Source organism: Chrysochloris asiatica, unplaced genomic scaffold (genome assembly GCF_000296735.1).
Source record: "Chrysochloris asiatica unplaced genomic scaffold, ChrAsi1.0 scaffold00033, whole genome shotgun sequence".
Lineage (NCBI taxonomy): Eukaryota > Metazoa > Chordata > Mammalia > Afrosoricida > Chrysochloridae > Chrysochloris > Chrysochloris asiatica.
The window spans coordinates 18,813,584-18,825,133 of NW_006408551.1; positions in this window are offsets into that span (position 1 = coordinate 18,813,584).

Sequence of the window (11,550 nt, forward strand, 5' to 3'; positions counted from 1 at the left end):
GGGTTTCCGAGGGTGTAAATCCTTACGGGAGTAGAAAGCCTCATCTTTCTCCCGCAGAGCAGCTGGTAGTTTCGAACTGCTGACCTTATGGTTCGCAGCCCGATTCGTAACCACTACGCTACCAGAGCTCCTTCTACTATAAGTAGTGATAATAGTTGTTGTTAGTTAGCATTCAGCCGTCTCTAACAGCAGAACAAACTCTTTTGCCCCATCTTGTACTGTCTTAGAATAAGCCCGGTATGTCTAGTCCACTGTGTGACTACTGTGTCTCGACCCATCTCATTAAAGGTTGCCTTCATGTTTGTTGGCCCTCTGCTTTAGCAATCACTATGTCTTTTTCAAGCGACTGGTATTTCGTGATGCTTGAGTACTTGAGTAGAAGTCTTGTCATTTTCACTTCTAAGGAATATTCTGGTTGTAATTCTTCTAATACTGATTTATTGGATGAAATTAAGTAGCATGCATCTTTAGGACAGTGTCTGACAGAGTAAGCTTCCAGGAAGTAGAAATGTCTTTATCTCCTGAATGCTTCATCACCCTTAGCCAGCATTTCACACACAGTAGATACCCAATGCACTGTGCATGTGACAAATAAATGACTTCATTGACAGAATCAGCATTTTCCACCCTTATCTTTGTCCTCGAGAATACACAGGAATGAGCTACAGCATGATCCTCAGAATGCCTATGGAAAGGTTCATTATTTCTGGTTAGCTAGGTCTCCTTTTAAAACAATGATCTGAGTCAGTTCCACGTTTGTAAATGTCCTGATAAGTAGGATGGTTTTTCCCTGAATAAAAAGCTGTTACAAAGGAGCATGACCTTTAAAGTGACCTCAGTAATGATACCTTCTTAAGCACTTATGTAATTAGATGTGTTTCATTAATCGTGTTTTCTGAGCTGAGCAATTTGAAAGAACATGTTCCCTTTCGTCTCACTTTGTCATGTTCTCATCAGACATTTCACAAATTAATCTGAATAAAAGCAACTTCCCCTCAGCAGAGAGTTAAAATAAGCCACTGTTCACATGGTTATTGCTTCATTGTGCTTTTACGCACATTCCTCTGTGCTTTTTAATTATATATAATTACAAGGGAACAAGGATTAAAATCTGTTTCATCTAAAATGCAACTTGCTAAATAGATAATGTCTCCACTTCCTGTTTGTTTGTTTGTTTTTTAAGGTTTGGCTCATACTCAGGAAGACTAGGTTCACAAGGATAGACCCAGAGCCTGAAGAAATGTGATTAAACATTAGTTACTTCACCTGTGTGCTAATACTTTTTAAGAATTGTCGTGCAATTTGGCAATTTAAGTAGTGACATCTGGGGTGCAATGATTTCAAATGCCAGTTTTTTCTCCTTATAAAATAATTGCAATTAACTGCAAACAAAAGTTAAATTTGATGGTAGCATATGGAGACTTTGGTATGATGATATGTTTTTTACTGCAGTTTTCAGTGTGTATGTTGCTGACAATGAGTGAGTTTATTAAAACCTGCCACAGTGATCGGATCAAATTCATGATACTGTTCAAGAGTTAGCATAGCTCAGTGGTTTGGTCTCAGGCCCTGAAGACAGACTTCCTGAGCTTGAAACTGGTCTACCTTTTATTAGCTATGTTATCTTAGTCAATTTACATCACTTTGGCTAGTAACCAAAAGCTGATGGTTTGAATCTACTCAGAGATGACTCAGAAGAAAGACCTGGAAACCTATTTACAGCCTTGAAAATCTTATGAACCACAGTTCTCCTCTGAAACATATGGTGTTGTCGTCAGTTATATTCAACGGTTGATTTGGTTTGGTTGTACCTCAGGATCTTCATTTGTCCATGAAGGTACAATAGTAACCATCTCAAAGTTACTGTTAGAAGTAAATGAGTATATATAAAATGTTTAAAGAGCCCTGATAGCAGAGTGGGTTGTGAGTTGAGCTGCTAACTGCAAGGTCAGCGGTTTGAAATCACCAGTCGCTCCATGGGACAAAGATGAGGCTTTCTGCTCCCATAAAGATTTGTTGTTGTTGCTGTTGTTAAGTGCCGTCGAGTCGATTCCGACCCATAATGATCCTGTTTAGGGTTTCCAAGGAGAAACTGGTGAGCTTAAACCACTGACCTTGTAGTTCAAATGACTTTGCAGTCTGACGCATTAGCCCACGGCGCCACCCCAGGACTCCTCGGAAACCTTAGACAAGGTTCCCATTAGTCAGAACCAACTCCATGACATAGTACCACCGCCATCTTATAAAATGCTTACAGTTCCCTAGTGGTACAGTGAGTTAAGCATTGGGCTGCTGCTAACTGGAAAGTAGTCGGTTCAAACTCACCTGCCGCTTCTTGGAAACCCTATACAGTGTTGCTATGAGTCAGAACTGACTCAATGGCACTTAATAGCAACAACATAGGATAGCTAAGAGTCCTGATGTGCACTGTAGGATAAGCACTGGACTGCCAACTCACCAGCTGCTCCTCAGAAACTCTATTGTTGTTGTTATGTGCTGTCGAGTCGATTCCGACCCATCGCAACCCTGTGTAAGATTTCCAAGGAGTGATTGGTGAGCTTGAACCACCGACATTGCAGTTCAAACGGTTTTGCCATCTGGCGCATTAACCCACAGCGCCACACCAGGATTGCTATTTGTCAACACTAACTTGATGGCACTTAATAACAATATAATGGTGTTCTGAGTAAGAATTGACTCTGTGGCAGTGGATTTGGGCTTGTTATATGAAGTGTCTAGAATAAAGTGCTCAATAAATACTAATTATTGTTATTTATCGAGGAAAGGTTATTCTGCATTAATAGACAACCACTAAGTTGCTGCGGTTTGAAATCACAAAGGTTTATTTCTTTCTCAAGCTGCGTGTCCATAAAGAAGCAGCAATCATCTCAAACACTGGCTGTTGCTATGACTGAGGGAGAGGATTCTGGAAGGTCTTACATCAGCAATGAAATGGTCCAGATGGAAGAGGCACTGCCACTTCTGCTGGCAACTCACTGACCAGGGCCTGTTACACAGTCACAACCAACCCGGAGGACAGGAAGTCAAGTCCTACCACGTGCCTGGAAGGCAGAGAACAATCAATATTTGGCAAACATCCTTCATGACAACCACAGTTACTACTGTTGTTATTCTTCTGCAGTGAAAGCATTTGGCGGTTTGGGGAGTCTAACCTTTTGGGTTGTTGGCTATCACTGTTGGTGGTTGAAAACTGCAGGCTTCTGGGAAGAACCTCAGTGAGGAAGGGATGTGGGATGTCTTACAGTATAGCAGTCTGAGCAGAAGGCTTTATTTAACTGTCTGCACTATAAATGACTTATGAGTGTTCTCCATGAAAAAACAAAAAAATTTGTTCTAGCACTTCAAAATGTCACCTTAAAGACAGCATTGTGTATGTTGCTCCTCTTGTTGTTAAGTGCTGTCAAGTCAGTTACTACTCATAGCAACACCTGTGACAGAGTAGAACTGCCCCAAAAGAGTTTTCTAGGCTGTGAAATTTGCAGAGGCAGATCATCAGGTCTTTTTTTTTTTTTTTTTTTATGTTTTATTGTGAATTATGTGATAATTTACATGGGAGAACATTAGCTTTACATTCAACCTATCATATATCGCTTCCTTGCCATGGTTACAATCCCCTCCATGCATCATCAACCAACCAAAAGGTACACCCTGCAAACCTGTCCCCCCGTCATCAGCACACAGCCCTTCCCTCTCTCTGGGTCTAAAGTCCCCAGCTGCTCCATCTCTCCACATCATCATCTCTGCCTCCATCTCTGGTGTCACTGCTTCTCTGGGTAGGGTTCCGCTCTCCGTTCTTCTCCCTTGATGGTCCCAGGGACCTCCTCTCCTACACTGTAAAGTCAATCACTCCCCTCCTTTTGCTACAAAGCGTCTACCTTTACATTCCCAATCTTCACAATCAATCCTGATAACAATTATTCACTATTGTATCACAAGAGACCTATCTGCATCTCCTTTCATCAGCCCCGCCCTGACAGATTGGATGCTACTCAGTGGAGAGTCTACCTTCCTCCACGCCCTCTGGATCTAGGCTCCCTCTTGAAAGTTTATAAGCCAGTCACTTCTTGCCTTTGTAACTTCCCCAGTTTGGGTAGCCAATGTCCAAGTTGCCCATCCATGTCTATTCTATGTATGGAGGGGATGGTAATGAACCTCGCTGCAAAGATTTGTTCCCTCTTTGAGCTACTGCATCCATAGGTGTAGGTAAAGTTCATCAAATTGTATCAGATTACTCTTTTTTTCCCTCTTCTTTCTTCTTTTAGTTGAGCTCTGATCATCCAGTCACTGAAGCCAGGTCAATTGGGTATTATCTGCAAGTGTGGGTGTTCTTATGCATATGCCCTCTCTTCTTATCAGCTGGATGCTTCACTCTCCACTCTAGTCCTCTGTGGCTATGTCACTGACTCTGGGCCCAAGAGTCCCCAGGTCTTGCCACACTGCTGGCCAACCAGGTCTCCACCCAGGCTCACAGGAGTCCACTAAACGTTGCAGGGCTTAGCTTGCAGCTTTATTGCTGTTTTTCCCTCACTTCCCCTTATCAGTGACAAATGTGGTCACCAATCAGAGTGTGTATTCCCATTGAGTCTTAGTCTTAGAAGGAGGTTTGCCCTGAGGGGACCCAACCACTTGCCTTGATGTCTCCTGAGCGAACAACTTGCTTGTTCTTGTAGTAATCAGTCTGTCTGCCTATATTGTTTTGTATTTTTCCTGTCATTCTTTCTTTCAAGAAGTATCTTCTGATCTTCTAGCTGCTCCAGGCTGATCTGCTTGTCCTTTCAAGTGGAGATTTCCCACCTAAGAAGATTCTGGATGCTGTTCAGGATTCCACCTATGATCTTATGTAATGCAGAGGCTCTGCAGGAAGCCTCCTTCACTGGGCATGTTGTAGCCCCATTTTAGATATTCCAATCAGTTATAGGTAGAAGATGGATTTACAAGCTTTCTATGGTGATATTTCTGGCTATTCCTTTCTCTTCCCCTCAGGTATCTATTTTATAATGGTATGGGAAACCAAGATTCATAAGACAGCCAAGCATCTTAACATTATTTCCCTCCTTTCCCCCATTCTGGCCATATCTCAATCCCTGTATCGGAGCCCTTTTGTTCCAAGGTTGTGCATATATCATTATTTACCTCTGTCTCACTTCAGCTTCACATTCATCCTATAGTATTTCATTTCATTGCGATGATTACAATTCCCTCCATGCATCATCAAATAACCAAATAATCAAAGGCCCCGCAGGCCCCCCCCCACCCCCCCCCCCCCCCCCCCCCCCCCCCCTGGCTGTCAGCAAACAGCCTCTCTCCCTCCCTGAGTCCTATGTCCCCAGCCACTCCATCTGTCCACGTCATAATCTCTGTCTCCATGCGTTTCACCAGTTCTTTTTCCCTCAGAGCCTCAGATGGGTTTAAACCACTAACCTTTTGGCTAGCAGATTATCAATTGTGCCACCAGGATTCATATCCCTCCAACGATTTCCACCTCATCGATTCAAAGCCCTTCCTGGTTTCCCAAGCCTGATATCTCTTGGGTTTTGTTTTATTTAGACATCACCATGCCTACACTTTTTTTTTTTTTCTTGAATCCCCCCAGAACCATGTTGTTCTTGTTGTTAAGTGCTATGGAGTTGATTCTGACTCATAGCAACCTTGTGGCTAGCAGTCCAATGCTTATCCTAGGATGCCACACCAGGACTCCCCCAGGACCATTAGGGCTATCCAAACTACAAAAACAGTTGACTTACAGTTAATTCTTGGTTATCTCTTTATCACCTATATAATCCTAAATAATATGTAACTGCTTTTGTTTGTATTTCTTTTTCTAAACTCTGCTCTACTATCTCCTCCCCACCTCTTGGCCACCTTCTCCACCTCCAACCTTCTCCACCTCCATATACACAGGAAAGTTCACCCATTTTACTGCCCTATTCTGTCCCCTCCCCGATGGGCTGTGCTCCTGTTTGGGAGTTGGTAAGGGTTGGGTCTTACTTTTCCTTTTATTCTTTAAATACCTTGATAATTGATCCTGGGCTTCCCTATTGCTGTATAGCAGGAGTCAAGAAAAACAGCAGTGCAGCTTAGATTTCAGAAGTCAAGACTGTTTTGAATAAGGGAAGAGCAAAACGAATTATCTTTCTCCAAGAATTTTATTGAAAAGGAAAAGTCTCCCAGTCATTGTCATTCCCAAGCTCCGTCTGCATGAGAATCCATACCTCTATGCCTTCCCTCATAGTCCCACCAAACTTCAGTGTTCTTTGTGCGCTGGCTTCGGAAGCAGACACATTTGCAGTCAAGTTGTGGGCTGTATGATTTAGGATATGAGTCAGAATCAACTCACTGGAAATGAATATTTTATAATGTAGGGGAAATGACTCAGCTGTTCAGATTTTCATTTTCTTTATGTGAAAACCCCAAACAAAACCCACTGCTGTTCAGTGAAAGTTCTACTGATGGCAACCCCATAAGGCAAAGTAGAATTGTCCCCTGAGTTTCCAAGACTGCAAATCTTTATAGAAGCAGACTGCTACAGCTTCCTCTCCTGGAGCTGTTTGCGAGTTTGAACTACTGACTACTTTTCAGTTAGCAGCAGCCCAATGCTTAACTAAGTGCAGGTGAGCACTTAACAGCTGTGCCACCAGAGATCTCTTTATCTGAAAGATATTGCTGAGTGCCGACTCATAGCAACCCTGTATAGGATTTCTGAGGAGCAGTTAGTGGGTTTGAATTTCTGACCTTTTGATCTGAAGTCCAGTGCTGATTCTACAGTGACACACCAGGAGTCCTAGATTAGCAATTGTTGTTGTTGTTAAGTGCCATTGAATCAATTCCAACCCATAGCGACCCTGTATAGAGTTTCCAAGGAGCAGCTGGTGAACTTGAACCACTGACCTTGTAGTTCAAACCACTTTGCAGTCTGATGCATTAGCCCACAGTGCCTAAATTTCATGCACTTGTTGTTAGGTGCCATTGAGTCGGTGCTGACTCATAGTGACCCTATGCACAGCAGAATGAAACACTGCCCAATCCTGGGCCAACCTCACTATTGTTGCCACGCTTGAGCCCACCGATTCTGCTACTTTGCCAATTCATCTTGCTGGGGGTCTTCCTCTTTTTCTCTGACCCTCCAACTTACCAAACATGATATCCTTCTCCAGCAACTGGTCCCTCCTGACAATATGTCTGAAGTATGAGAGACGAAGTTTGGTCATCCTGGCCTCCAAGGAGCACTCTGGCTGCACTTCTTCCAACACACATCTGTTGGTTGTTTTGGCAGTCCATGGCACTTTCAATATTCTCCTCCAACACCATAACTCAAAAGCATCAATTCTTCATACACTAGTTAAGTTTATTGTCTTATTTTATCACCCTTTATTCACTACTTTATGGTATCAGTCAGGCTTGTCTATGCAAATCACATTTTTGCATTGCCAGCTTATTCCTAGTTCCTCCCTACCAATATATACGCTAGAGGCCAGAGGGCAGGAGAAAGGAAAAGAAACTTCCTCCTTTAATTTTGCTTCCTGTTCCTGGAATAGCAGCCTGCTGTTAGTTGTCACTGTTGTTGTTATGTGCCGTGGAGTCGGTTCCGACCCATAGTGACCCTGTACAGGGTTTCCGAGGCTGTAAATCTTTACAGGAGCAGAAAGCCTAATCTTTCTCCCATGGAACAGCTGGTAGTTTCGAACTGCTGATCCTGAGGTTAGCAGCCCGATTCGTAACCACTACACTACCAGAGCTCCTCGAGTTGTCACTGAGTAGATTCTAATTCATGAGATTCCCTTTGTGCAGAGTAGAATTGTTCCATAGGATTTCCAAGGCTGTGGTCTTGCAGAAACAGATTGCAAGGCCTATCTTCTGAAGGTGTCTCTGAACAGGTTTGAACCACCAATCTTTTGGCTAGTAGTGCACAACTCAGGGACCCCTTGCAAAGCTTATTCATCCTGGCAGTAGTGTTTGATTCTAGTAGCAACAGTTGAGGCATCTCTGTATATAGTGCAAATGATTTATGCTGTCTGCTTCTAAATGAAAGTTCAGTGGTTTGAGTCCACACAGAAGCAACTCTGAAATATCAGAAAGCCTTGAAAGCCTTGTGAAGGGACCACAGTTCTACTCTGATGCACATTGGACACACCAGGAGTTGGAATTGACTGCATGTCAATTTCATGGAGCTGGTAGCAGCAGCTGAATCCAGATTGTAGTTTTGTAATACGCATGGAGTCAGCCTCCTCACAACCTTCAGAGATGTCGGCAGCATCCCTTTCTTCAGGAGTCTGGGTCCTGGCCCCACATGACCCATCCTCCAAGTTGTTAGACATCAGCACCAGGCATAGGCTTGCCTATGGAAAATGTCTGTTTTGCTCCATGAGGAATGAAACTTGTCCAAGCTTCTAAGTTTTAATAATTCCAACTTCTCTTTGTTCCTCCAGTCAACTTTTTATATTGCATTTTATCTTCTCTGTTACGAAAAACTGATGTTGTTGCTGTCTTCTGACTGGACCTGATAGATACAGTACTTGAAGGTTTTTTTTGTTTTGTTTTGTTTTTGTTTTCTGTTTCCAACAAACAAGACCACCAGAGCAATAAATACTGAATCACATCATCTTGTAGACTTCCCATTTATAAAAGTTCAGTTTAATGATATGCCCTTTTACTAAAAATTATACTCAAAAAGCAAAACAGCCAAATGAGATTTGCTTCTGTATTTGGTATTTGAACAAGGTCTTGAGAATGAGTATGTAGATTTTTTTAGATGGACTTTGCTATTAATTCTATAGTCTTGGAGCCAAATGCTTCTTTGTGCCTCATTTCCCCCTAGTTACACTGGGGAAAATGGTGCTTGCCACCAGGTGACTTTTATAGAAGTCAACTATAGATCACATTATCATGTGGCTGAGGACAAAATGATTCATTGATGAGAACTTTCCAAAATTGCTAACATAATAAAATGTTTGTCTGATGGATGTGTTTCTTTTGAAGCATACTTCCTAGAATTCAGACACAGGATATACTAAGTATATTTTTAATTAATCCAGTTTCATGGTTTTAACCCTTTTGGATTGTACTGGTTGAATTGCATTACTGTTCTTTTGTTAAGTGCCATCAGGTCAGTTTCGACTCATAGCCACCCTGTATACAGTTTCCGAACAGTAGCTGGTGGGTGTGAACCACCAACTTTGCAATTAGTTGTCCAGTGTTTATTCTGTATCACGACACCATTTTTCCCTTAGGCGTCATTCTCAGGTGGACTGTTGCTTACCTATAAACAAAACTACCCCAGACAAATCATAATGATAATGAATGAAACAATAGTGAAAACTATGGTTAACATTAATTGAATACTTTCTATATGTCAGGTGCTCTGCTAGGTCCTGTAAGCACATTATCTCATTTAATCCTCACAACAACCCTAAAAGGAAGGTACTATGATTCACTCCAATTTACTGATAAGAAAACAGGAGCAGAGACAGTTACTGCCCAAGATTTCCCAGGGTCAAATCTGCCTGACTTCAAGCCCACCAATTAATTCACAGTTTTTTTTTATGATTTTCATTTGTGTTTACTTCAAATCTTTATTTATGAATAAATTCAGGACCAACTTTGTGACAGTCACTATGCTCAGAGATGTAAGAATTACCAAATGAGGAAGACATGGCCCTGCCTGCAACAAATTTACACTCTAGTAAGGCTAGAAGATTAAAACAAGTACTAAAATTATTATAATTCTTAGTAGAATATAAGTATCCTAGGAATGTGTGTGGAAAATTCAACACTCTGAATTCTACTAAACTAACTGGAACAGAAGGAATTCAATTCTAATGGAAATCTTTTCAATTCCGCAAGCAACTAAAATGCAGTTCTTCTCCCTCCGGTCCTAGGTGAGAATTCACTAATTAAAAAGGCATAATCTATAGACTTCAAGACTCCTATTGAAAGCTTGAGAACCCCAGGGCCCCTCTCTTCTGACCTGCTGGCTGCCATTACTTTCTGTGATTCAATAATTGGCTAGACAGATTCATAGAATCCAGAAGTGCTCTATAATTATAATTACAGTTTTATATATTATAGAAAAAAGGGTATAAGTGAAAAGATACATAGGGAAGGACTGGGAGAGTTCCCAATGTGAGGCTTCCATGTCCAGAATGGGATGTACCAGCCTCCCTCATGTATGGATGTCTTTCACAAACAAGTGAGCTCATGAAGTCTTTTGTTTGGCTCATTCCATAGCATGATTGATTGAATCATGTCCCCCACCCTGAGGTTGGCTGAAAACATATGGTAGGTCCAACCCCGGTCACCTCATTAGCATAACTTGTAAGGTAAGTACGGCCTGGGATCCTTGCAGATAACAAAATCACTTTTATTACTGGGAAAATTTAAGTTTTAGAGGTTATCTTTTAGGAAGCAAGTGCAAAGCAAATTCTTTGAGCAAAGAATTGTAACCCCCTGCAAACAGCTTATGAGTGCCCCAGTGTGAGAAGGTCATGGAGCCTGAGGAAATAAGGGACATCTTCAGTGGGAAGTAGAAGTTGACCAGAACCTTGATAGAATGCTAGGGCTGAAGGGGCTGGGAAGAAGGGCAAAGATAAGGCCCAGTAGGGAGTACTAATGGGATACTTGAGTGCAGAGAGATGGGTAACTTACTTAGGACCAGGCTGCGTGGAACCCAAGCTGAGTCATCAAAGGCACTTTCCATTCATGTTCACATTCTCTGCCATATGCTATCCAGCAACCATTCCACTGCCATCAAGTTGGTTCCGACTCATAGACACCGTGTATAGATATAAATTTTTACAGGATCAGACAGCCTTATCTTTCTCTCTTGGAGGCATTGGTGGTTTTGAACTGCTGACACATAAACCACAATGCCACCAAAGCCATGTGCTTGTTGTTGTTGTTAAGTGCCATTGAGTCAGTACCAACTCATAGTGACCCTAGGCACAACAGAAGGAAACACTGCCCTGTCCTGGGCCAACCTCACAACAGTTGCCATGCTTGAGCTAATTGATGCTGCCACTTTGCCATTCCATCTTGCTGGAGGGTCTTCATCTTTTTCTCTGATCCTCCACCTTACCAAACATGATATCCTTCTCCAGTGACTGGTCCCTCCTGACAATACGCCCAAAGTATGAGAGACAAAGTTTGGCCATCCTGGCCTCCAAGGAGCACTCTGGCTGCACTTCTTCCAAAACAGATCTATTGGTTCTTTTGGCAGCCCATGGCACTTTCAATATTCTCCAACACCATAGCATCAATTCTTCTAGAGTCTTCCTTATTTACTGTCCAGCTTTTGCATGCATATCAGGTTATTGAAATACCATGGCTTGGGTCAGGTGTACCTTAGTCCTCAAGCTGACATCTTTGCTCTTCAACACATTAAAAAGGTCTTGTGCAACAGATTTGCCTAGTGCAATATGTCATTTGATTTCTTGACTGCTGCTTCCATGAGTGTTGATGGTTGATCCAAGAAAAATGAAGTCTTGACAACTTCAATCTTTTTTCCATTGATAAGAATGCGGTTTATTGGTCCAG